Source organism: Chanodichthys erythropterus, chromosome 3 (assembly GCF_024489055.1).
Source record: "Chanodichthys erythropterus isolate Z2021 chromosome 3, ASM2448905v1, whole genome shotgun sequence".
Lineage (NCBI taxonomy): Eukaryota > Metazoa > Chordata > Actinopteri > Cypriniformes > Xenocyprididae > Chanodichthys > Chanodichthys erythropterus.
Window position 1 is genome coordinate 59,268,214 of NC_090223.1, and position 23,548 is coordinate 59,291,761.

Genomic DNA, 23,548 nt, shown 5'->3' on the forward strand with positions numbered 1-23,548 from the left:
TATTTTATTATGTGAGTTGAATCGAGACTCGAGATACAACGAAATAATGCAAAACTGCAAAGTCGCATTTGTCATCGTGACAGCAAGTGAACTTTTAAAGCTGGAATAATGAGTGGATTAAGCATTTCAATCGGCAAGAGTAATAAAGAGGAATAACGGATGAACTTTCTTGGCAAGTGCATCACAGTCAGGTACAAGGGAGAAAGCTATAGCCTACTAATATTAGGTAAGACAACACATTTTATTTTCGCAACTTGTTTATTGACTTATTAATAGCAATTTGATGTGGAATAGACCTATGTGCCGATCGGGTCCAGACGGGTCCGGTCGGGTTCGGGTCCAGCTTAGACGGGTCCGGGTAGTACATTTATGGCATTTCTCGGTTCTGCACGGGCTCGGGTCCAACTTTCAAAATAATAGTCAGGCCGGGTTGGTTCCGTGTAGCACATTTACGGGTCTCTTCGGGTTCGGGTATGAATTTTTGGACCCGTGAAGACCTCAAGAGTGTCCTTGAGCGTGCGCAAGCAACAAAGTAACAGATTTAAGACCAGCAACACAATTGACTTTTCATGGTAAGTACTGCGTTTATTTATTTATTTTAATTAATTAAAAAAATATATTTTAAAGCTGCAGTCCGCGATTTTTGGCCCTCTAGCGGTTAATAAACAGAACTGCACGCATCTTGCGGAAGAACATTGTAGCCGGAGCTACTTTTCTCTGTGTATGTCTATGGCGAGTCACGCAGTTACTGTGATACTCTGCAGCGAGTCCTACCAGTCCGGTCTAAAATAGTCAGAATATAAACACTTATTAGTTTACCATAATGATTCAGGATAAGACAAAAACACGGTTTGGAAAATGGATTCATGTTGTACATTGTCATTATATAATTTTTGTACATTTTGAACATAAAAAAGTTACGGACAGCAGCTTTAAGGTGCTACAATCCGTAGCCTGGCCTATATTTTACTGTTAAACAAATAAAACTTAAAACGTGGATGCTATGGCATCAACTGAGGTTGTGCTACAATAGTTATGTTGTTTTGTTATATTATTATGCAATATTGAAATTTAGATAGACTCTTGTTGCATTAATTGATAATAATTAATAAACAATTATGTATTTAAAAGTGACACATTTCATGTCTGGTTTATAATGTAAGAATAAAACATTGTACAAACACTTTACCAAAATAATGTCAAAGGGTGAAGCATAATCTTTAAATCAATAGAATGTAAGATCATAAGAAACATTTTAGTAACCCTAAAGTCTTAACTTTGCATTTCTTATATTGTTACTTTTCATTCTGATGCAATGTCTTAATATGTTGATTTTGTACTGTATTGTTATCTCTATACAGACAATGGAGTATAAATTGTACCTGCAAAGCAAGAGAAAAATTCCAAGGACTACTAAAAATATAGCTGCAAGCAGCAATTCGGGGCCAAGCCCCAGAAGGGGCAGTAGCGCAATACGGAGCAGGAAGAGCAAAAACAGCAGAAATTGAATGTACATGCAAAACAGCTGGTTCAGAAGGACAGGTGGAAATGAAATGAAAATCAATAGAAGTTCAGAGAATGAACAGAGAATGAACTAAAAACACTTGTATCTCATTCAAGAGGAATAAAGATTAGTACAATGCTTATTTGGATAAAAAAGGTATCAAAATGACTCATTACACACAATTGTATAAAGTAACCCCACACGGGATTCGAACCCACGACCTCCGAGTCCAGTGTCCATTTCTCATCTCATTGCACCACTGTGCAGGTGAATGTTGGCACACCTACCGAAGTTCATTAGTTCATGTGAAAATGAACTCAAAATGAAGAATTTTTATAAAACTGCACTGAATGTTATATTTAATAACTACTTTAGATCATTCTGCAGTTCATCATGCTGTAGCGCAATACAGAGCAGGAAGAGGAAAAACAGCAGAAAATGAACAAACATGAAACAGCTGGTTCAGAATTACGGGCGAAAATGAACTCAGAATGTACATAAGCTTAGATGAAAATGAACACAGCATGAAACAAAAAGCATTTATTTCTAATCCAAGAGGCAGTAAAGGAATCAAAACACACTATTTCATAAAACCGCTCCACCTGGGATTCGAACCCACTATCTTGGGGTGCAGAGCTCATCAGGTAACAGGCTTTACACATTGAGCTACTTGAGGATGCACATTCAACAATCTGTGGAAGAGAACTTTTAGTGTAAGAAAGAATTTACAAAAAAGCATTACTTAGCATGCTAACCATATTAGCATGCTAAGCTAACTTAATGCTAATGAAGCTCATGGTTAACTTGATAGCTGAAGAGCCACATTAAAGAGAATGACAACTGGTTAGCATGCTAAGCAATTAGCATGCTAAGCTAATTAACATAAGACAACAAACACAAGCAAGGTCACATTCAGAGATGAATATCTTGGGAATGGTAGCGAATATCAAAAATTCGTTCAGTCATTTCTGTGCGGCTCGGTCCAAAGATCACCTGAGCTGATTTTGGACAAAATTGGACAAAAATTGTAGGAGGAGTAGTGAAAAAATGGAATACTGTACTTTTCAAAATGGCCACTACTGTACTGGGTGGAGACTTAATGTAAGATATTGAATGTGATCAGTATGAAGAGAGGAATCAGTTGTATTGACATTCATTTTTCTGGAACAAAGGGTTCAAAAGTTATAACCTTTACAAAAGTGAATATTTGAACTGGTGGTGGCGCTATAGACTTAGTCCTAGATACTCCAAAGTTGGTCAAATTACTTTTAATTACTATCACTACAAGCATGCCAAATTTGATAATTTTCCTTCTTATGGTTCATTGATTACCATACAGGGGGAAGAAGAATAACTACGAATTTGGACATAAAGGAATTGCATGTGATAGCTTCAGATTAGACCAGTTTTAGGCAGAATGCCTAGAACAGACACAAGTTCTGCATCTTTTCCTGCCACAGTACCTCATGCGGTCTGGGCATGTGTCACACTGAGTTTCGAACCCACGATGCAGAGCATTCGGGATCCGTGGCGTAACACATTGAGCTAATCAGCCATGCAAGTTCATCAGTATGCTAAGCAGAGGTTTCAGTGTGAGAAAGAGTTCACAAAAAAAAAAAAGCTTCATAGCATGTTAACCATATTAGTATGCAAAGTTATTTAATGCCAACTAAGTTTTGGTTAACCTGTTGACTGAAGACCACATTAGAAAGAATAGCAATAGTTTAGCATGCTAAGCAATTACTGTGCTAAGCTAACTAGCATAAGACAACAAACACAAGCAAGGTCACATTCAGAGATGAATATCTCGGAAATGGTAGTGAATATCAAAAATCTGTTCAGTCATTTCTGTGCGGCTCGGTCCAAAGATCATCTGAGCTGATTTTGGACAAAATTGACCAAAATTTGTAGGAGGAGTAGCGAAAAAACTGTTTTTCATTTACTTCAATACGGCAGACAGGTACATTTAAGGAAAATGACAAATGATACATTGTCGGAATCGGCATAAGCCAGGGAATAAAATGACATGAAGCATACACATTTTGGAAAGTGTTTTCAAAAGTTATAAGCGTTTTTGAAATAATCATTACATCTGTGGAACACTAGGTGGCGCTGTGCTGAAACTTCTCAGGTACCTTCACGACCTTCTAAAGGTCATACATACCAATTTTTGTGAAGATATGTCAAATTGTTTAAAAGATATCGCAATTTATGACAAAATTCAAAATGGCGGACACGTGATTCATCCAATATTGACAGAATCAGTATCGTCGGATTCGGCATGATCCAAGGAATCCATAGACACCAAGATCTTGATTCTGACAAACTGTTCAAAAGTTATTGGCCAAAATAGCCATTTTTCATATCTCATGACCTGTAGGTGGCGCTGTTCCCAAGTTTGGCATAGACCCTCAGACCATGGTTCTGATGAAGTGTACCAATTTTTGTTTCGATTGCTCAAAGTTTGGCCGAGATACAGCCTCTATACTAATTTTGGGTCGACCTCGTTAACTTCGTGACATCATAACCTTTGAACAAAGATGAATAAAAAAAATCTGTTCAGTCATTTCTGTGCGGCTCAGTCCAAAGATAATCTGATCAAAGATTGGACAAAATTGGACACATTTTGAAGGAGGAGAAGCGAAAAAAACAAATACTGTACTTTTCAAAATGGCCGCTACTGTAATGGGTGGAGACTTAATGTAAGAAGTTGAATAGCATCAGCATGAAGAGATGAATCAGATGAACTAAATTTATTTTTTCTATGACAAACAGTTCAAATGTTAAAACCGTTAGAATGTTGAAATTTTGAACTGGTGGTGGCGCTATAGAGTTGGTTCTAGAGACTCCAAATTTGGTCCAATCACTATTCATGAGCATCTCTACAACTGTGCCAAATTTCATCATTTTCTCATGTTCCGTTGATAGGGCTGCCATAGACTCCCATTCGGGAGGAAGAATAATAATAATAAAAGGGAAAACGTACAATTACAATAGGGGCTACAGCCCCTTCGGGGCTTGGCCCCTAATAAGATTGGAAAGTGATTTCCATAAAGGTACTGGCTAGTGAACATTGTATTGTATTTCATTTTATTACTGATTTGAGGTGGAACTGATTAATCTTTTTTGTTGATTTAAGGTTTTAGGAAAAAGCAATATAAAGCATGGTTGCAACATCAAGTTCATGAAGTAAGTACAAAGCTTAAATGCAGCTTATGTCTCATACCATTATAAGATGTTACATTACTATTGTAAGGCTTGATTTTCCTGCTTAACAAAAACAGAGATCAAGCATCCTGCAATAAAGCAATAAAGCTTATCTGGAGAGAAGATCTTAAAGGAATAGCATAGGACAACACCTTGCCCTCACACATCTACAGTATGCAACCCCCCAACTCTGTATTATTCTTAATCCATTATTTCTAGTAGATCAAAGCGAAGGTATTACCTCAAATCTGTGTTCAGGATTGTTCATACGAAATGTTTAATAGATGGAGCATGGGGCACATATATTAAGTCCATTTCGATTTCTGACTATCGCTGCCTTAAGTTGAAGTTTACATAAATATATAAAAACTATGCTTTTTGTTACGAGTAAGCAGAGTGCGACCGACTTAAAGGTAGATGTTTACCCTGTATCCAATGTTTAAGGTAAGAACTGACGAGTTTGTTTCTGGGAAGAGCATTAAGTTCGCCAAAGTGACTCTTCTAAAGCGATACCGGGACTGCAATGAACGAAATAATTGAAACTATAAGGTAATCAGAATAATAGAAAAACTAAATTAAAGCATAACTAATGATTAATTTCTAATTGGAGACACAACCTAAGAGTAATAATCATTTGAAATTGGAGTCAGATTAAACGAGTGAAATTAAGTGAACATTCAGAGACGCTGAAAAGGCATACACGCGCTAACCTTCGCCCGGGCGCGTCGGAGTCCGTTTTTGGGCCAATGCAGGGTTCCTTACACTATCATAATACAGCAGGGCTTTTCACATCTGGTCCTGAAGGGCCACTGCGCTGCAGAGTTCAGCTCCAGCACTGAGTAAATGAATCAAGGTCTTCAGTATCACTGGAAAATCACTAGTAGGTAATATATATGTCTACTATGAATATGCTTGTTTTTAAACTTGAAGTGTGCTAATTCCATCATTATTGTGTGCTTCTAATACAATAAAGTGATCTTTAAAAATAATGGTACAGCTTAGGAATTTGCTTTTTGCCTGGTATTTTACAAATATTTAAATATATTTGACAAAGTAATTTATTCCTGTGATGCAAAGCTGAATTTTCAGCATCATTACTCCAGTCTTCAGTGTCACATGATCCTTCAGAAATCATTCTAATATGCTGATTTGATGCTCAAGAAACATTTAATGTGTACAATTGTACAAAATATTTGTGTACAATATTTTTTTTCAGGATTATTTGATGAATAGAAAGTTCAAAAGAACAAAATAAAAATAAAAATTCTTACTGACCCCAAACTTTTGAACGTTAGTGTATAATGCTACAGAAGCTTTGTATTTCAGATAAATGCTGTTCTTTTGAACTTTCTATTCATCAAGGAATCCTGGAAAAAAAAAAAGTACACAACTGTTTTCAACATTGAAAATAATCATAAATGTTTCTTGATCATCAAATCAGCATTGCATCACAGGAATAAATTACTTTGTCAAATATATTCAAATAGAAAACAGTTATTTTAAATTGTAATAATATTTCACAATATTACTGTTTTTACTGTATTTTTAATCAAATAAATGTAGCCTTGGTGAGCAGACAAAACTTCTTTTAAAAACATTAAAAATCTTAGTGGTTCCAAACTTTTGGACTGTACTGTATGTATATATATATATATATAATATATATACATACCAGAGTATAGATTACAGTGGGTAGTTCCGATGTGGACAACAACCACACGTCACTTCTGCAGGCTGCATCTTACTGTCACTCTTTTCATAGCTTTTGCTGGCTGAAACACTTGCTTGGTATTTCTCCTGCTCTTTGCAAAAATATCACTCATCACCTAATGAAAGATTTAAAAAGAAGGCCTGGTTGTTTCAGGGGCCTTGTCACAGGTCTATTGACTTTGAATTTCTGTGTTACTTTTGCTATATTTTCACACTTAAAGGTGCCCTAGATTCAAAATTTGAATTTACCTTGGCATAGTTGAATAATAAGAGTTCAGTACATAAGAAAGAGAAAGCAATGGACTCAATGTATGTCTGTTCTATGTAAATATCATTTGTTTAAAAGACTTACGGAAAACACGCAGATCTCAACATAACACCGACTGTTACGTAACAGTCGGGATCATTAATATGTACGCCCCCAATATTTGCATATGCCAGCTCATGTTCAAGGCATTAGACAAGGGCAGCCAGTAACGTCTGGATCTGTGCACAGGTGAATCATCAGACTAGGTAAGCAAGCAAGAACAACAGCGAAAATGGCAGATGGACCAATAATAACTGACATGATCCATGATATCATGATATTTTTAGTGACATTTGTAAACTGTCTCTCTAAATGTTTCGTTAGCATGTTGCTAATGTACTGTTAAATTTGGTTAAAGTTACCATCGTTTCTTACTGTATTCACGGAGACAAGAGCCGTCGCTATTTTCATTTTTAAACACTTGCGGTCTTGTATAATTCATAAACACAACTTCATTCTTTATAAATTTCTCCAACAGTGTAGCATTAGCCGTTAGCCATGGAGCATATAGCCTCAAACTCATAGAGAATCAAATATAAACATAAAAAAAAAATACTTTACTCACATAATTCGAAGCATGCATACAGCATGGATGACGGACATCTTGTAAAGATCCATTTAAGGGTTATATTAGCTGTGTGAACTTTGTAAATGTGCTGTAATATAGTCAAGAGCTCATGTGGCAGGGAGCAGGCGAATTAAAGGGGCGGCGCGCTGGCAAAATCAGTGCATTGTTAATTATGCCCCAAAATAGGCAGTTAAAAAAATTAATTAAAAACAATCTATGGGGTATTTTGAGCTGAAACTTCACAGACACATTCAGGAGACACCTTAGACTTATATTACATCTTGTGAAAAAGCATTCTTGGGCACCTTTAAAACAATGATTTGGTAATCCTCTTGTCCTCTTTTGTGCTAAGAAATCTCCTTCTCCTTCCTGCTTCCTCTGTTGTCAGCATTAAGTCTGAGAATGATTCAGAGTGCTATATAACACTTAATTTTTAAGAAATTACTTCTCTTTAAATGTTTTGGTCCATCATACTTACCTTTAATAAAAAAATGCCTTAAACTTACACTAATTTTTTATTTATTTAGCAATATGTGACCTGATCCAGCAAAATGAGTCACAGTGGCCCAAATTTCAAAATTGAGAGTTTTATCAAAAAAAGATGAGACAATAAGCTTTAAAATGATATCCTAGTCAAAGTCATACCTTCAATGGTTTTAAAGATATACCCATTTGAATTATGGTTGTCTGCCCTCTTTTTCCAATTGAAAACCTGAGAAAATCGCTTTTAAAGTTTTTTGCCCGTTTTTTTGTTGTTGACATCTTTCAAAATCCATTGCATTAAAAGGGATAAACTATTTATTTTACAGCTTAATTTGACCAAAGACATTTTTATATATATATAAATGCTAAACCAGGCTGAAGCTCAAATTATTTGAAAGTATTTATTTGAATTAACCCTTTAAGACCTAAAGGCTTTTTTAGAGGTTTTTTTTTTTTTTTTTTTTCCCTGAGCAACACACAAAAGTAAAGACTCATAACTCCAAAACTGTAGCAAGGAGAGTCAAAAGGTATCATTTGATAGAAAACATTTAAAAGAAAATATAAATTACATTACATTTGGACATTTTCTTGCTGAGAAACAGCTGATAAAAGACAAATATATATATATATATATACTTTTTTTAAGAGAATTTTTCTTTTTTTTATTTGACATGGAATAACTCAGGAACACAATAAGATCGCTTTGGTGATGCTCTCCAATATGTGAGCTGCATCTGGTTCAAATTTCGTGGTGATAAAGAATAGTTTGAAAAATTGTTGTTCATTTTTTCCGCAGCCAGGTGGCGCCAACGGGCGGTAAACTCCGGTTTAGAGGTGCTTCTCAGCACTCGTTAGGAGTTTTTCAAAATGGTTAGATGCATTAAAAAGATGAGATTCTATTATCTGATTTTGGATTCATTTTAATCTTGAGAATCTGCTTTAAATATTGATGTGCGATTTTTATGATTAGTGCATTTTTCATGAAGTTATGAGCACGTGAAATATACATGTATTCGGTTAGCGGCTGTGCTATATTTGTTGTAAACGCATTTTACTCAGACTCATTAGAGGGTGAAAACAACGCAACAGAAGCATGTTGGAGGCTTGATATGAAAGTTTAAAGTCTTTGGTTTTGTATGCAAAAAGATTTTTTGTGCTACCTATATGGATTAAATTTTTATTGGCTTTTAAAGAGAGACACGCAAATGGGAGTTTTATTTTATAAGGCGCGCTAGTCTGACAGGAGGATGGCTGGACCGATCGCGTGCCTGTTAGTCGAAACAGGGCTTCCCATTGTTAAAAATCAGCGTTTAGGTCAGTGTGTTTACATTTCTAAGCTGTTTGATTGGTTCTATACAACGCGTAACACAGTGGCGGCTGGTGCAAAAAATATTTGGGGGGGGCGCAAAAAAAAAATTTTAGAAATGCAGGAATGAATAGGCTAATTGTTAAATATCCATTTAACAACTGATATAATAATGTATCTATCTAAAACATGGAAAATTCAGTATTTAAAGCATGTCATAGGGCTGAGATCTAAAAAAAAAATCTGTATTTAATTAAAAAAATAATAATATTTAAGATCCTGCCCAATATTGTCTTAGAGACAATGTTCATATTGAAGGCTATAAAAACAAACATGAATGTAACTGTACTATATGCTATAAATCATGTGCAAAAAAGGGGTCAAATCACATTAGGCCTAGGCTACATTCTAAAATTGTACCTTTATAATCTAAAACAAAATGTTTTTTGAAGCAGAAATTAAATACACTAAACTAAAAATGAAAATAAATAAAAACAAAAGAACAGACTAATAATTATTATTATTTTGATTACCCTAGAATAGTCACTTTACACAGTTACTTCTATCGTACAAATACACTTCGAAATTCTACATATGACAATTATGTTCGCCAACAGAAACAAATTTTCAACAAATATTTTGAGCAAATGTATTTAACTCAGATTGAACTCTGAGCGCGGCGGCGCTCGTTCACGGAAGTTTGTGCTTGCTGAAGCTTGTCCACGCCTGACTGCAAAATGGAAATATTTTCTCGACTTCCTAACTTTTACAGATGGAGAATATATCTGTGAAATGTAAATTATGCACTGAGGAAATTATTAAATGTCACTTCAGGTTAAAACAAATTATTAACAGAGGTATGGTTGTTTCCACCAATTGCTGCACAAGTTAAGGTTACGTATGATGACGAAAGCACGTTAGTGCTAGCCCTCCCGGAACCCATAGAGATTGCATTGCAGTGCCTGCAGTTCGAAAAAAAAGTTATTTGAATGGAAGTCTATGGGAGCACTCGGGGCAAATCTCCGCCAGACTGAAATGCCCAAAAAAGAGGCGGTACTCCACAGAGCGTGACTCGACGCTGATTGGACTATATCCAGAGGCAGAACAAACAGCCTAGCAGTGACAGCTAGCGTAACTCTGTGGTTGAATGTGGTTGAAAAATCCGTCCCTTTCTCACTTTGGTGGTGCGTCGCCCAATTGCCCTAATGAAGAAACCGCCCCTGGTGTAACACCATATTTGTAGAGCAGAGATAATGCCGTTTCAGGGGATACTGGGAAATGCTCATAAGTGATGAGAGGAATTGAGAAGATCATTTCCAGCGAATTTAGTAAAACCATGTCAAATTTAATAGCCATTTAAATACCTTTACTCAATCTGGACTACGAAACTTTGGGAGATTATTTTTGAAAGTCCGTTCTTTGAAATTAGCTTAAAAAAAAATAATCGATTTTTTTCATTGTTTTTCCACATTATCGGCCCATATCTTAAAATAGAACGTTGCGACTTCCGACTCATTTCGCCAGATCGGATCAGCTTAGCCTGACAGTTAGCCTGCTCTGGACCAGGCTGGTTTCCCAACATAACTTGCCAGAGTAACTGAGTTTGACCTAATTTAAGTTTGTTTTATGAAACAGAATTCACTGACAACAAGTCTGACTAAGTAAAATAAGCCTGGCTTGTTTTAAAATCTTGTTTTATGAAACAGCCCTCTGGTTATGTTAGCTAGGGAGTTCGCTTGGTTAACTGTATTTTCTTTTCTTTTAGTTTTAGTAAATTGGTTAATGAGGAGTTAGATTGATCTCTTTGTTGTTTTGGCAACACCCCCTTCTAAATCTGATACCCCTATTTTGCTTTTGTTTGACTTCCCTTCTGAAATCTGTAGTTATTTGACATGTTGTGAAACAATTCTGGGTCTGTAGAGGGTGTGGCTTCATGCTGTTGCACATTCATTCACCACCATCCATTTTGCAGTTGGGTGGATGACATGACGTACAGTTCTACCTGTCCATAATGTCATTTACTAAAGAAAATGGGTATTTTTTAAAAATTTATATCCTTATGTTGTTCCTCTAACAAGATATTACAACAGCGTACCATAGCTTTAGTTGGTGTATGAAGACCAATACTTCAAATTTTGATCTAAACATCAAAATTGTCATATGGTGTGACTGTCCGGGCTATGTGTGACTTTACTAATATGACAATATATCTCAGCAAAGTATAAATAATTGATAGATTTACAGTTTAAATAACAGAATTAGGCATTTTTAATGAACAAAGAAAGTGTTGATGTCTGTGCATGATTTTTAAGCAAGTTCTGGCCAAATACATTTTGTCCGTAAAATGGGCATCATATGGTGTGACATTAAAATCTATATTTTGAACGGGCAATAATTTGGACAACATTATGAAGCAGAGGTCCACACTCAACCAGGACGTTGCATTGTCATCTCTAAAGTGGTTTGGAAGGTCATGAGGCGAGTTCTGACTTTTTTATTTTTACTTAAAAAACTCTGTATCTGATCAGCTCACTAGTGGTCAAAGTTTTGTGTCTTATGGTGTGACATTATTTGCATAAAAATGAAACACTTTTTTACAAATTTTACTCATTTATTCTTAAAAATCATTGCTGTCATGTGGCAATTTACGTGCTAAGTATAAGCTAGCTGTTTTTAGTTAACTGAGAGATTCTTAACTGAGCAAAACATCATATGGTGTGACACCGTATCATATGGTGTGACCGTTTTTTCCAGGTCACACCATATGATACATTTGTCACACAATATGACATACCCCTTTTTTGATGATAAATAAATAATCAAAACATATTGTAATAAATTAATGGTGAACATTAAATTACCCATCCAATTAAAGGGTTAGTTAACCCAAAAATGAAAATAATGTCATTAATTACTCACCCTCATGTCGTTCCACACCCGTAAGACCTTCATTCATCTTCGGAACACAAATTAAGATATTTTTGATGAAATCCGATGGCTCAGTGAGGCCTGCATAGCCAGAAATGTCACCAAATCTCTCAAGATCCAGAAAGGTACTCAAAACATATTTAAAACAGTCATGTGACTACAGCGGTTCAACCTTAATGTTATGAAGTGACAAGAATACTTTTTGTGTGACAAAAAAAAAACAAAATAACAACATTTTTACAACAATATCTAATGATGGCCCATTTCAAAACACTGCTTCGGAGCTTTACGAATCGAATCAGTGGTTTGGAGTGCCGAAGTCATGTGATTTCAACAGTTTAGCAGTTTGATATGCAACCTGAATCACTAATTCGAAACAAGATTTGAAGCTTTATGAAGCAGTGTTATGAGTCATTAGATATTGTTGAAAAGTCTTTATTTTGTTATTTTTGTCACATAAAAAGTATTCTCGTCGCTTCATAACATAAAGATTGAACCGCTTTAGTCACATGAACTGTTTTAAATATGTTTTGAGTACCTTTCTGGATCTTGAGAAGTCTGGTGACTTTGCTGGCAATGTAGGCCTCACTGAGCCATTGGATTTCATCAAAAATACCTTAATTTGTGTTCTGAAGATGAATGAAGGTCTTACGGGTGTGGAACGGCATGAGGGTGAGTAATTAATGACATTATTGTCATTTTTGGGTGAACTAACCCTTTAATGTGTTGCTTTTCAAATGTATACTTAATTTAAACATGTTTCACCATGTTTGCCATACTTTGCATATTAAAAGATGCAATTTTTTGTTTGTGTCAGGCAGAAATGTCAAGTAAAGAGAGGACACAAAAATACAGGGAAAGACTCAATTCAATTCTTTTTCCTTTTCTGTATCTTTTATGTGTCTCTCCACATCTCTATCATTTTCTCATCTCTTGAAGGAGGAAGGGAGTACACACTGAATGCCTTGATTTTTCCTCTTTGTTTCTTGTCCTCTAACACTGTCCTCTAATTTTAAAATGTTCATGTTGAAGTTTCTTGACATGATATGGAGTTTGATTTACTCATATTTCATAAATAAAATCTTAAGTTTTAAAATAATGAAAGTAAGTTTCATGATTTTTAGTCCTATTAATGTTAATTGAATTAATTGAATGATGAATGCATATATAATACACTTTTTTCAGTTCGTCATATAGTGTGACACTATATCATTTGGTGTGACAATCAGAATTTTGACAATAAAATTACTTTTTTTGTTATAAATCATAAAAAAGGCGATTGAGCAAAAGAGAAATAGTATCAGCAAGAGTCACAGGCATTTTGTTAGATTTATAACAGAGTTTGTCAGAATTAATCTAAAATATCTGGAAAGGCTGAAGAGGTATGTCTTACTTTGCATGATGATTTAAAAAATAATACAAAATATATTGGATCTGCACCAAAAAAATGTAAATCTGAAGATAGTAATGATAAAGGTTTATGGTGAAGTTAGTTACGTAGGGAGAGTATATCTCATTTTCATTTTATATAGAATAACTTTTATGTCACACCATATGACAATTTTAGGCACAAATGCAACAAATCGATGAATAAATCCAATTTCCAATACAAAATCTAAAAAACCACAACTATTTTTGGAAATTCAAGAGTCAGTACAACACAACTCAATATTTTTTATGCCTAATATTTGAAGTTTTTTTTTAAAAAAAATGTTTTTCAGGCTAATATGTCAACCACCCTGTTGCGTTCCTCCACAAAACCAATTAGGAAATTGTAACACCAGGTTCCAGTTAAAGAGACTTTTGTGTACATCCTGATTTTGGATAGTCTAAAATTTGTTTCGCAACACAGATATTTGTAAGTATTTTGATCAGTCCTGATGTATGTTACTGATGGAAGTTACTGCAAAGGCCACCCATTGTTTTCAAAACGGTTCCTTACAGATACAACTGTATTACAATGATTTTGAGACCTACGATCCCCTGGGGGTAAAACATGGGATTCACAAGATTGGCTGTCTTTATTTTATTTGGAGAAATCTTCCACTGAAGTTCAACTCTGCTCTATTGAACATCTACCTAGTTTCTCTCTTTCACTCTGAAGATGTTAAAAGTATAGATTTGATGCCATTTCAGATGTTAAAATTCTTGAGAATGAGGGGATTTATTTGCCCATTTCTTCTGAAAAGGTTTATGGTTCAATTTGTCAGGTTGTAGGAGATAACTTGGCAATGCATGTTCTTGGTTTTACGGAGTCTTTTAACAGTAATTACTATTTTCTCTTGTGTCTAACTGAAAAATCTGAGGCCCAGAATGTTTATAGTGAAGATGACCTAAGGGTAGTAGTCCGTGATAAAGCCAGCTTTGAGATGGGACATTCAGTCAGATACACGGTTGAACTCTGTATATGGGGTTAAAAGAGACTCTTTGTTGAACACTTTACAGTATTTTCATGTTTGTTCCAATTATTCCTTTGATATAATCCATGAGATATTAGAGGGTGTCGCTCAATATGAGCTGAAAGTTTTATTTGGATACATCACTGAAAATTTCATATAAAAAAATTATCACCTTTTAGGGATTTATTTCTTTGACTTTGGTTACACAGAGTGCAGAAACTGTCTGACAAATATTAACTTGCAACATTGTGGAAATTCCATTGGATTTAATTCTATACAAACACTCTGTTTGGTGTGAAACACACCCTTACTCTTTAGTGAACTTGTGCCTCCAGGAAATCCAAACTGGAGTTTGTTGCTCATCTTACTGCACATTATTAATATTGTCTTTTTGCTTGTCGTTACTTATGGCATTTTTTTTTTTTTTGGGAAACACTTGATCAGCGATCACCATCAACATTCAAATTAGTGTACCCTCAGAAAAGATTAATACAGAAGCACGCGGACCTTTGTTTGCACTTTTGAAGAATGTGATTTGAGGTGCAAAACTTTTCAAAAACCTGCTAGAAGAACATCACAAAGTCGCTTGCGAAAAAACATCGAATGGCAATAGGAACTCACTGGAAAACGCTCAGTTTACAGCAGAAAAAATGTGGACCATTGAACAATTTCTCTCTAAGTGACTCTGAAAATGGTTAAGATTTGGCAATTGCTTTGCATATCACAGTACAGACATTTACTCTAACAGTTGGACTAAACTTGATGGCACTGAATATAGTCCTGGCCTTGCTATATGCACAAAGATAAAAGATGAGTGTAACAAGGTTAGTAGATGTGGGAAGAAGGAGGCGGGAACCGGCGAACATTCAACAAAACTTTAATATAAAATAAACAAACAAAACGAAAGTAATGCCGGCAGACCCTCGCGGACGTCTGCCGGCCACACAAACATAATAAAACATAAAATAAAGTCCAGGCCTGGTCCTCTCCTCCTTCACTGATGTCGCTCCTCCTTTTATGCCTCCGGAGCTCCTCCGTGAGAGACTCAAGGCCAGCACGCCTCGCAGGTGACGCTCATTATCACTCGCGTCACCGGCCTCGCGCCGTTCCCTCACGGCTCTCGCCCGCCCTACTCGTCACATACCCACAACGCCCCTCGCAGGCCGGGGGGTACCTCCGAGACTGCGCTTCACTCCCCCCCGGGGCCTGTCTCGGCGGCCGCAGCACCTGGGGGTAAGGACAGACGAGACGAGAGAAAGGAGACGGAAGCAAGAAGCGACAGGACGAGAGAGGGGAGAGAGGAAAAAGAAAGAAAAAAAAAAATGCTGGGTCCGGCTCCCAGACACACTGCCGCTCGGTCCTCAGCCTGCCAAGAGGCTCTTCTTCGCGGTGCCATGCGGTGGCACTGGACGCTCGGTGGACGGCCCGATCCTCGACCGCCTCCTGGCGGCCGGCGATGGCTCCTCCGACTGAGGGCAGCCGGCAGCGAGTCCCCCGTCCCCTGCTCCTCCCCTTCATGGCGGACGGCAGCAGGCTCCGGCCCACGGCAGACGGCGGCGACTCCTCCGCTCCCTCCAGGTCCAGGACGGCAGCCACCCCACCTCGTCCCAGGAGCACGGCATCCGGGTCTCCGTCCCACCTTTCACAAGGCTCCAGCACCACCGCCTCGGGCAGCCTTTCGCGGTCTTCACTTCCGCGCTGCCCGAACTCCGCAGCACCGCGATCCCCCTCAGCAGCGAGGGCTCTCCGACAGCATGTCCCTCCTTCCTCCCGGGTTTCGGCACCAATGTAACAAGGTTAGTAGATGTGGGAAGAAGGAGGCGGGAACCGGCGAACATTCAACAAAACTTTAATATAAAATAAACAAACAAAACGAAAGTAATGCCGGCAGACCCTCGCGGACGTCTGCCGGCCACACAAACATAATAAAACATAAAATAAAGTCCAGGCCTGGTCCTCTTTCGTCCTTCACTGATGTCGCTCCTCCTTTTATGCCTCCGGAGCTCCTCCGTGAGAGACTCGAGGCCGGCACGCCTCGCAGGTGACGCTCATTATCACTCGCGTCACCGGCCTCGCGCCGTTCCCTCACGGCTCTCGCCCGCCCTGCTCGTCACAATGAGCTTCCAGTATTCTGTAAAATCACCAACATTCTTGTGTTGGGTGAAAATGTTTATTTTGTGGTTGAAAAACTTTACTTCACTGAGCATTGTTGTGCATTCAGAGTTGTTGATGGAAATGAGTTTGATGCAGTAGTGAAAGCTGATGATCTTAAGCATTATAAACCCTATAACATTTAAAATGCATATGGGCCAAATGAGGATACATATGTTGTGCCTTTCCATTGTTTTGTCTAGGCAGTGTTTTAATTATTCATTTTTTAAAACCACAAAAAAACAAAAATCTGTGCACAAGTTAAAGGTAAAATATGTAATATTTTTGCAGTAAAATATCCAAAAATCACTGGGCCAATGTTATATATTTTGTTCACTTGAGTACTTACAATATCCCAAATGTTTCCAACTATTTGTAAATCGTGAGAAGGCGAGTACGCGTCCCACTGTGATCCTCTGGTCACCCAGGCTTATTCACCAAAGTAGTATTTTTTTTATTCAGAAAAATAAACTAGATCAGGAAATAAGTGAGGGGACTCCACCTCATTAAAAGGCACTCAAGTCTCGACCATGCATCTAGAGCGCCAGACAATGCGCTGGGTTGCCGTGGCAACATCCGTTGAGATGGAGACCACATGTCCCAAGATTCAGTTCTCAATGTTGGCGTCTTCAAGCTATGCTTTTGTTTTGAATAGGCCTTTAGCCACCTCTAGCGGACAAAATTATTACATACTGCACCTTTAAAGTCAGCATGAAATCAAAATCGATCCTATTTACTTTGTTAGTGCATATTAGTAGTCTTGTGGTAAACAATTAATCCGTGCAAGTTAAAACACAGAAAAAAATTGTTTGTCGCAGTAATCTTTAATCAAAATCTGAAAAGTTACTTCCGGTCTGGAATGGCGTTCATTCTCTGATGACGTCAGTTTGACGGCTTGGGTTGAAAACGCGTAAACCACTCTTCTGCAACTGTTCATCTGCCATGAGCGAGAGACGGAGAGGGAGGAGCGCTAAAGTAAAACCCTGCCCTCTGTTCAATATTCTGTTTCTCTTGAAAATACATCACAACACTGGAGAAATGTTGTTTGCAACTTCCTGTTCACGGGGAATTTAAAAGTGTTACTTTCACATTTAATTTTTAATTTATGTTGTTGTTATGTATTGGTTTATTTATGCAACTTATTAGCTCTGGACCTAAAATAATTAGGTGTTAATTTAACTCGAGCCAGTGTGGATTACATATATTACATATACACCAGTGAAGTGTTAAAATGAACTCTCATAGAGTTGAATTAACTCTGGGAATTTTTCTGTGTAAGTTATGTGTTAATCATGTTACATGTTTAACAACTTACATTTGGGAGGAAGAGATTCTGCCATCTGAAATAGAAACATGCTTTAAAATGAAAAGAAGAGCTTACAAAGAGAACTGCCTATTAATAAAATGTGAGAATGTGCACTTCCCACAAGCACACAACATACATTTTCTACATGGTAAATTAATAGACCCCTGGTTGAATATGAGCATAGATTACATTGAGTAAACTACAGCATGTGTGACAACAAGTGATCACTAGTGTTTATAGTTTTAACAAAATGTGTCTTTTTCAAGTGTCGAAATAATGCTTTGGGGTACTGGGGCAATTTTTATTATGCTAAAAATATTCTTTGAAGTCATTTGAATACTTACCATCTGAGGAGGAATCTGTTTCAGACTGAAATCTTGGTGTTTTTTTGTGTGCCCTCTTTTTTTTGTTCATTGTGGAGCGGTCCTCCGTTTCAATGTTTGATGTCTTCTGGACACCTTTGGTGTATCAAAATATGTTGTTGGTGTAAAGTATAGTTTTTTTGTTTGTTTTTTTAAAGCAATTTTCTTGATAAACGGATAATATTTTAACAATCCCCTCTGAAATACTGTAGATTAATTTAAATAATGTAAAATCTACTAAATTACCTGTTCTTAGCCAAATCTATTTAAGCAGACACCGCCTCCACTTTCCTTTGTCTGGCATTGTGCAGTTTTTTACTAGCTGCCTTACATTTCCATAAGTCCAGTAACAGAACGTTCCCTGAAAAAGTAAAAGGTTTGCTTTACCATTCTTGAACAGACATTAATACTGTAAATGAATGTGAAAGCTTATTAAAACCAAAACCATACCTCTTTGGTCTCTTCCCACCATGAGGTTAGGACTAGTTCAGTCTTCTGTGAATTCCACCACTGCACATTTTTTTGTGTAGTAAAATAAAAATATCCCGAAAGTTGTGATGGAGCGCAGAACTTCTTTCTCAGCCCTGGAACTCAAACCATTTTTCATGTCCATTTTCCAAGAAAATCTTAGGTTGGGGCAACCCTAGTGTTTATTACAAATACATACTCACTGTCTCATTGTCTCACTATCAAACATGCGGGACAGCTCTCTGAGGGTATCAGCATGAGTTGAAAGAATATTGGTCCATCTCTGCAACAAGAATCTTCTGCTCCTCCTCAAGTCTGCTTATGACATGATGTCAAACGCTCTTCTCCTTGTCCTCAGATCGACAGAGTCTGGAATGCGTTTATGGAAAAGACTCATATGTATTATGGCATTTGAAGCATTGTGTGTTATGTGCAGGGGTTAAATTGGGCCGGGGACATCCGGGGCTGAGCCCCGGTACATGCACTTACGGCTTTCCTCGTACATTTTCAACAATATAGGCTATATATATAATCCAAGCAATGATGCAAAAGCGTTGCCTTCATAGCGCACTAATGCGTGTGGTCCGCCCCTAAAGTTTACAAGATTACGTCAGAGCTTAAAAAAAAACTTTGAAAGCTTCATTCACAGGGCAATCAGAGGGATGGTTAATGCTCCTGCCACTTTTGGCATGAAGTGTGTAAGGTTTCGTTTAATTTATGTTTTTATTTTATTTTTTTGCACTTGTATCATACAAGAAGTTTGTTTCCTACTGATGTTGTGTGAGGCAGGGTTAATTTTGGCAGCCATTTTTGATTTAGTCTTAGCCTGCGTCCCAATGTCCATACTATCCATCCTAAATACTATGTGAGGTTAAAGTAAGTGTGTCCCAAAGCATAGTATGTTGAAAGGAGTGTGCCAAAAGTCCCCGGATGGTCTACTATTTCCGGTAGAGTTTCGAAGTGTGGATCTACACTAAAAAGGCTAATATTGCCCACAACCCATTGCGCTTTGGACGAGGATTCAGTTCAGAACTACAAACACGAGTAAAAAATGTTAAAAACTACAAAACATGGCGGATGTGCGCGATCAACGCTAAGAGGTTTGAGTGACTAATAATCAGTTTATGTAAAATATTTTGTGTTATTTTTCATCTGCAAATACCAATGTGGACTTATATAAATTTTCGATTGGCCATTAACTTATATTATTGCATAATGATGCATTTAAGAGGAGAGTTCTCCACATGAAAGACCCGCGACTGCAGATCAACGTGGTACTGCATTTGATACAGTAGGAAATTAGCTAAATGAAATGTGGAGAATGTAAGATGTTTGACAGGCCAGTTTACAGTGACAGGATGCTGGTGGAATGACCTGCCACGCTCTATCCAAGCAGCTGAGTCTTTAGCCTTTTTTTTTTTTAAAAATGCTTAAAGATGTATCTTTTTCGTCAGCAATTAACCCAGTAATAGTAGCACTGACCTTGATTTCTATTCTTCTTCCATCTATCTGTGTATTTATTTAAAAAAAATAAAAATTCCTTGCTATGAGCACTTTACTGATGCAACTTCACACAGCACATACATACTGTTAATCTCATGTTGATTTGATTGATTCTACTACTCTCATTTGTAAGTCGCTTTGGAGAAAAGCATCTGCTCAATGACTAAATGTAAATTTAAAGGATGCGACATGCTCACTTTTAATAAAGCTTGCAAATGGATCCCTGCCTGAGTCCCGTTTCATCATAGAAGACTTCGCCAGCACAAGATCCTGCAGCTAGATCTCAGCTATTGATGAACCCATTGGCCCAGTTAATGTGTCTCCGTCAAGGAGAAAGAGCTATAGAGGATTATTTTGTGGACTTTATTGAACTGGCACTGCTGTTTTAATGAGGAATGCTTCATGATATTCTTTTGCGGTAGACTGTCTGACCCGCTCAGTTCCGTCATGCCATTGCATCACCCTAACGGGACATTAGAACAATATATACAGTGGGTACGGAAAGTATTCAGACCCCCTTAAATTTTTCACTCTTTGTTATATTGCAGCCATTTTGTGTGTTTTTGTGTGTGTCTGTGTGTGTGTGGTGTGTGTTGGAATGTGATCTGGCACTTAGTCCATATGAGGGGCCCTTTGATGTCCCAAGAGCTAGAAGATGGGGCCCTCTGTTTAATTTCTGACAGAGTAACAAACGTGTCAACGTTTCTTTTTCTGGACCGGCCGGTGCCGATGTGAGATTCACAACACATTCCATCATGCTAAAAGCATTCTGAAGATTCCAGATTTTATTAACTGCCCTGATAAGTTTGCATATGCTATTTTGTTTTGGCAAACATGCATTACCATGCATTTCCCTTTTCCATTAAGGAACAACTATTACCCAACAGTATGACTAAATTTACATCTGTATAATTCAAATATCAGCAGCAGTTTTGTTTAAAAAAAATAAAAAAAAAACGTAATGGTGTTCCCAGAGTTTTTTAAAACATGGTTGTAAGGATCGCTTTGGAATTTAATATTGAGTTGAAAATTTGGATTATGAATTGTGACAAGAACATGAGTTTGAAGTATCAACTGGTTTTGTAGAGGTTTTGAATGTTTGAGCAGTGTTATGATTGTCAATCGGGCATTATTTAAAAATGAACTAAGTTCATACCAACTCTATACTTTTGCCGGTTTATGGCAAGCTTTATGTGCGCGTGAGTGTGGAATAAATGCTCATTATGGTTTAGTATTCTATCCAGTATATATTTAAGTTATTAAATTAATATAAATGTGTAATTTTTCAACTAATTGTTTAAATGAACAACTACTAGTCTAGAAAAAATGTATTTCTCATATTTCCGAACCGAGTCCAGCGAGAGCATCAATAAATGCTAAAGGGCCGACATCAACAGCGTACAATGTTATCATCTTACTAAATACTACTAAAAATGACATATTGAATAATAAAGCTCCAACAAGTGTTTTGAATCAATAAATGTAGGTCTACATTTCAAATGTTTTTATTTGTGACAAATATTAAACCAACAAAGCCGGACTCGAACTCTGATCGCTGGACACAAATCTTGGAGCGTAGTCCACGAGGCCAAAGCTATCATCGGTGTATCACTACAAATCTGTGCAAAGCCTAAATCATGTAGCCTTTTTATAATGGCATGTTTTATAATTTCATTTTGCAATATTTGATTATTATTATTAATAATAATATTATTATTATATTATTAAATTATGATGATCATAACTAACTTTATTTCATTCTTAATATCATAAAGAAGCAAAAACACAAATGTTGCTGAGTCGGTTAGCAAGTCCTGATGTCTTAATTTTATGATCATTTAGTTTCATTTATTTCAGTGTTAAAGGGTTACTTCAGGATTTAGCATTAAGCTTTGTATTAGTAGAATAGCACTAGTATTTTCGAATTACCGGGCTTTCCCCCTTCATATCAGCCCGAGATGAGAGATTTATGCATTTTTATTCTGTAAAAAAGCCTCAGATGACACAAAAATCATCATTTTGCGTCATCAGAGGATTTTTTGGCCAGGGGCTTAAAACTACAGCCAGTAATAGCAGGTAGTTCCGCATTTTTTCACCACGCCCATACATATGCGCGTTTGAGGTTACTCACGGACATAGATCAAAGATTTTATCAAAAGTGGGTGTCAATTATATTTTTAAGCTTACAGTAATAATTAACATTATTTTGTTATAGTCTGCACTACATCAGTGGTTCATCTCGCAAATTTATCGGTCTCTGCAGTCATCTCAACCAATACAGCAACAGGCTTTTGTGGTAACGTTAGATAGTGTGGTAAATAGATAAATTAGACTAACTCAGTTTTACAGAACAGTGGCTTTACTTTGATAACAGTCAACTTATATGTAATTGTCTATCTAACGTTACTTTGCTAAGTTTGCAGTTTTACTGCTACCTACAACACTACATATAGGCTACTGTGTGATCAGTCTAGTATCAGCGAGTCTTACCTCTGGGTGAATACGCTTAGTACCAGATGCCCAGGCTGTTCGTCCTCTGGGAATGTGAATATAGATGGTATCGCGGTGTCCTTCAGAATGGTTCTCTTCATTGCAAAGATATTTGGTTCGTAGTCCTCGTGCTTGAAATGGAGACTACATATTCTGCGTTTTTTTAGGTTTTCTATAACGGTGTCATCTCCAAACTTCGGGTGTTTGATGGCCCGCAGCCACTGTTTACATCGCTCCAAATCTTTAACTTAATCGGAAAATGATGAAAACTTACTTGTCCTTTCCTGGTTTTGGGTGTACATCCAGGTACAAAGCAATTTAGCACCATTTCACTGTAAATGTATGAACTAACTCACGATTTATAGAATTAATATGTAACAGCAAGCCTAGTTGTTTGAATTTTCCTGGTAATGCCGCCTGTAACCGATAGGCGTGGTTTGGGCGTGGCCTCGCAAGGGCAGCAAAACAAGTGCATTCTGGGAATTGTTGTCTTTCATCCACATTATTGAAAAATACATTTTCTGCCTTTTCTCAGTCTAGAAAGCTCCAAATTCAAAAATAATTTCACATTTCTACTACATAAATGACCAATTTTAAATACAAATTCATCTTTCCAGGGGTGAAGTACCCCTTTAATGTTTCAGTTAATGAATCTACTACAAAGTAAAAGTATATAAGAGACACCCTATTGGCTAGAATTTCTCATTATAGGCCCACATAAAAAAACTCTGCTCACAGTGTTAACATTTACATTGTTGTAGTGCGACTTAGCGATAAAAGGCAGCAAACACATGTCTGAAGTATTATTATATTATAAAGTATTATTCTGGCTGGCTTCCTACTGTATGAAGTTACT

General features: G+C 37.0%; 1 long non-coding RNA gene and 1 pseudogene across 1 annotated transcript; one reads left to right on the forward strand and one right to left on the reverse strand.

Annotated features, from left to right (window-relative positions):
* LOC137006055 (zinc finger protein 721-like) overlaps positions 1-23,548 on the forward strand; it is a 970,851-nt pseudogene that overhangs the window by 493,013 nt on the left and 454,290 nt on the right.
* On the reverse strand, positions 18,269-18,813 carry LOC137007936 (uncharacterized). Its single transcript, XR_010892727.1, has 3 exons — positions 18,682-18,813; positions 18,478-18,592; positions 18,269-18,327 (listed from the first exon to the last, which is right to left on the reverse strand). It is a non-coding gene; the product is annotated as an uncharacterized lncRNA (long non-coding RNA).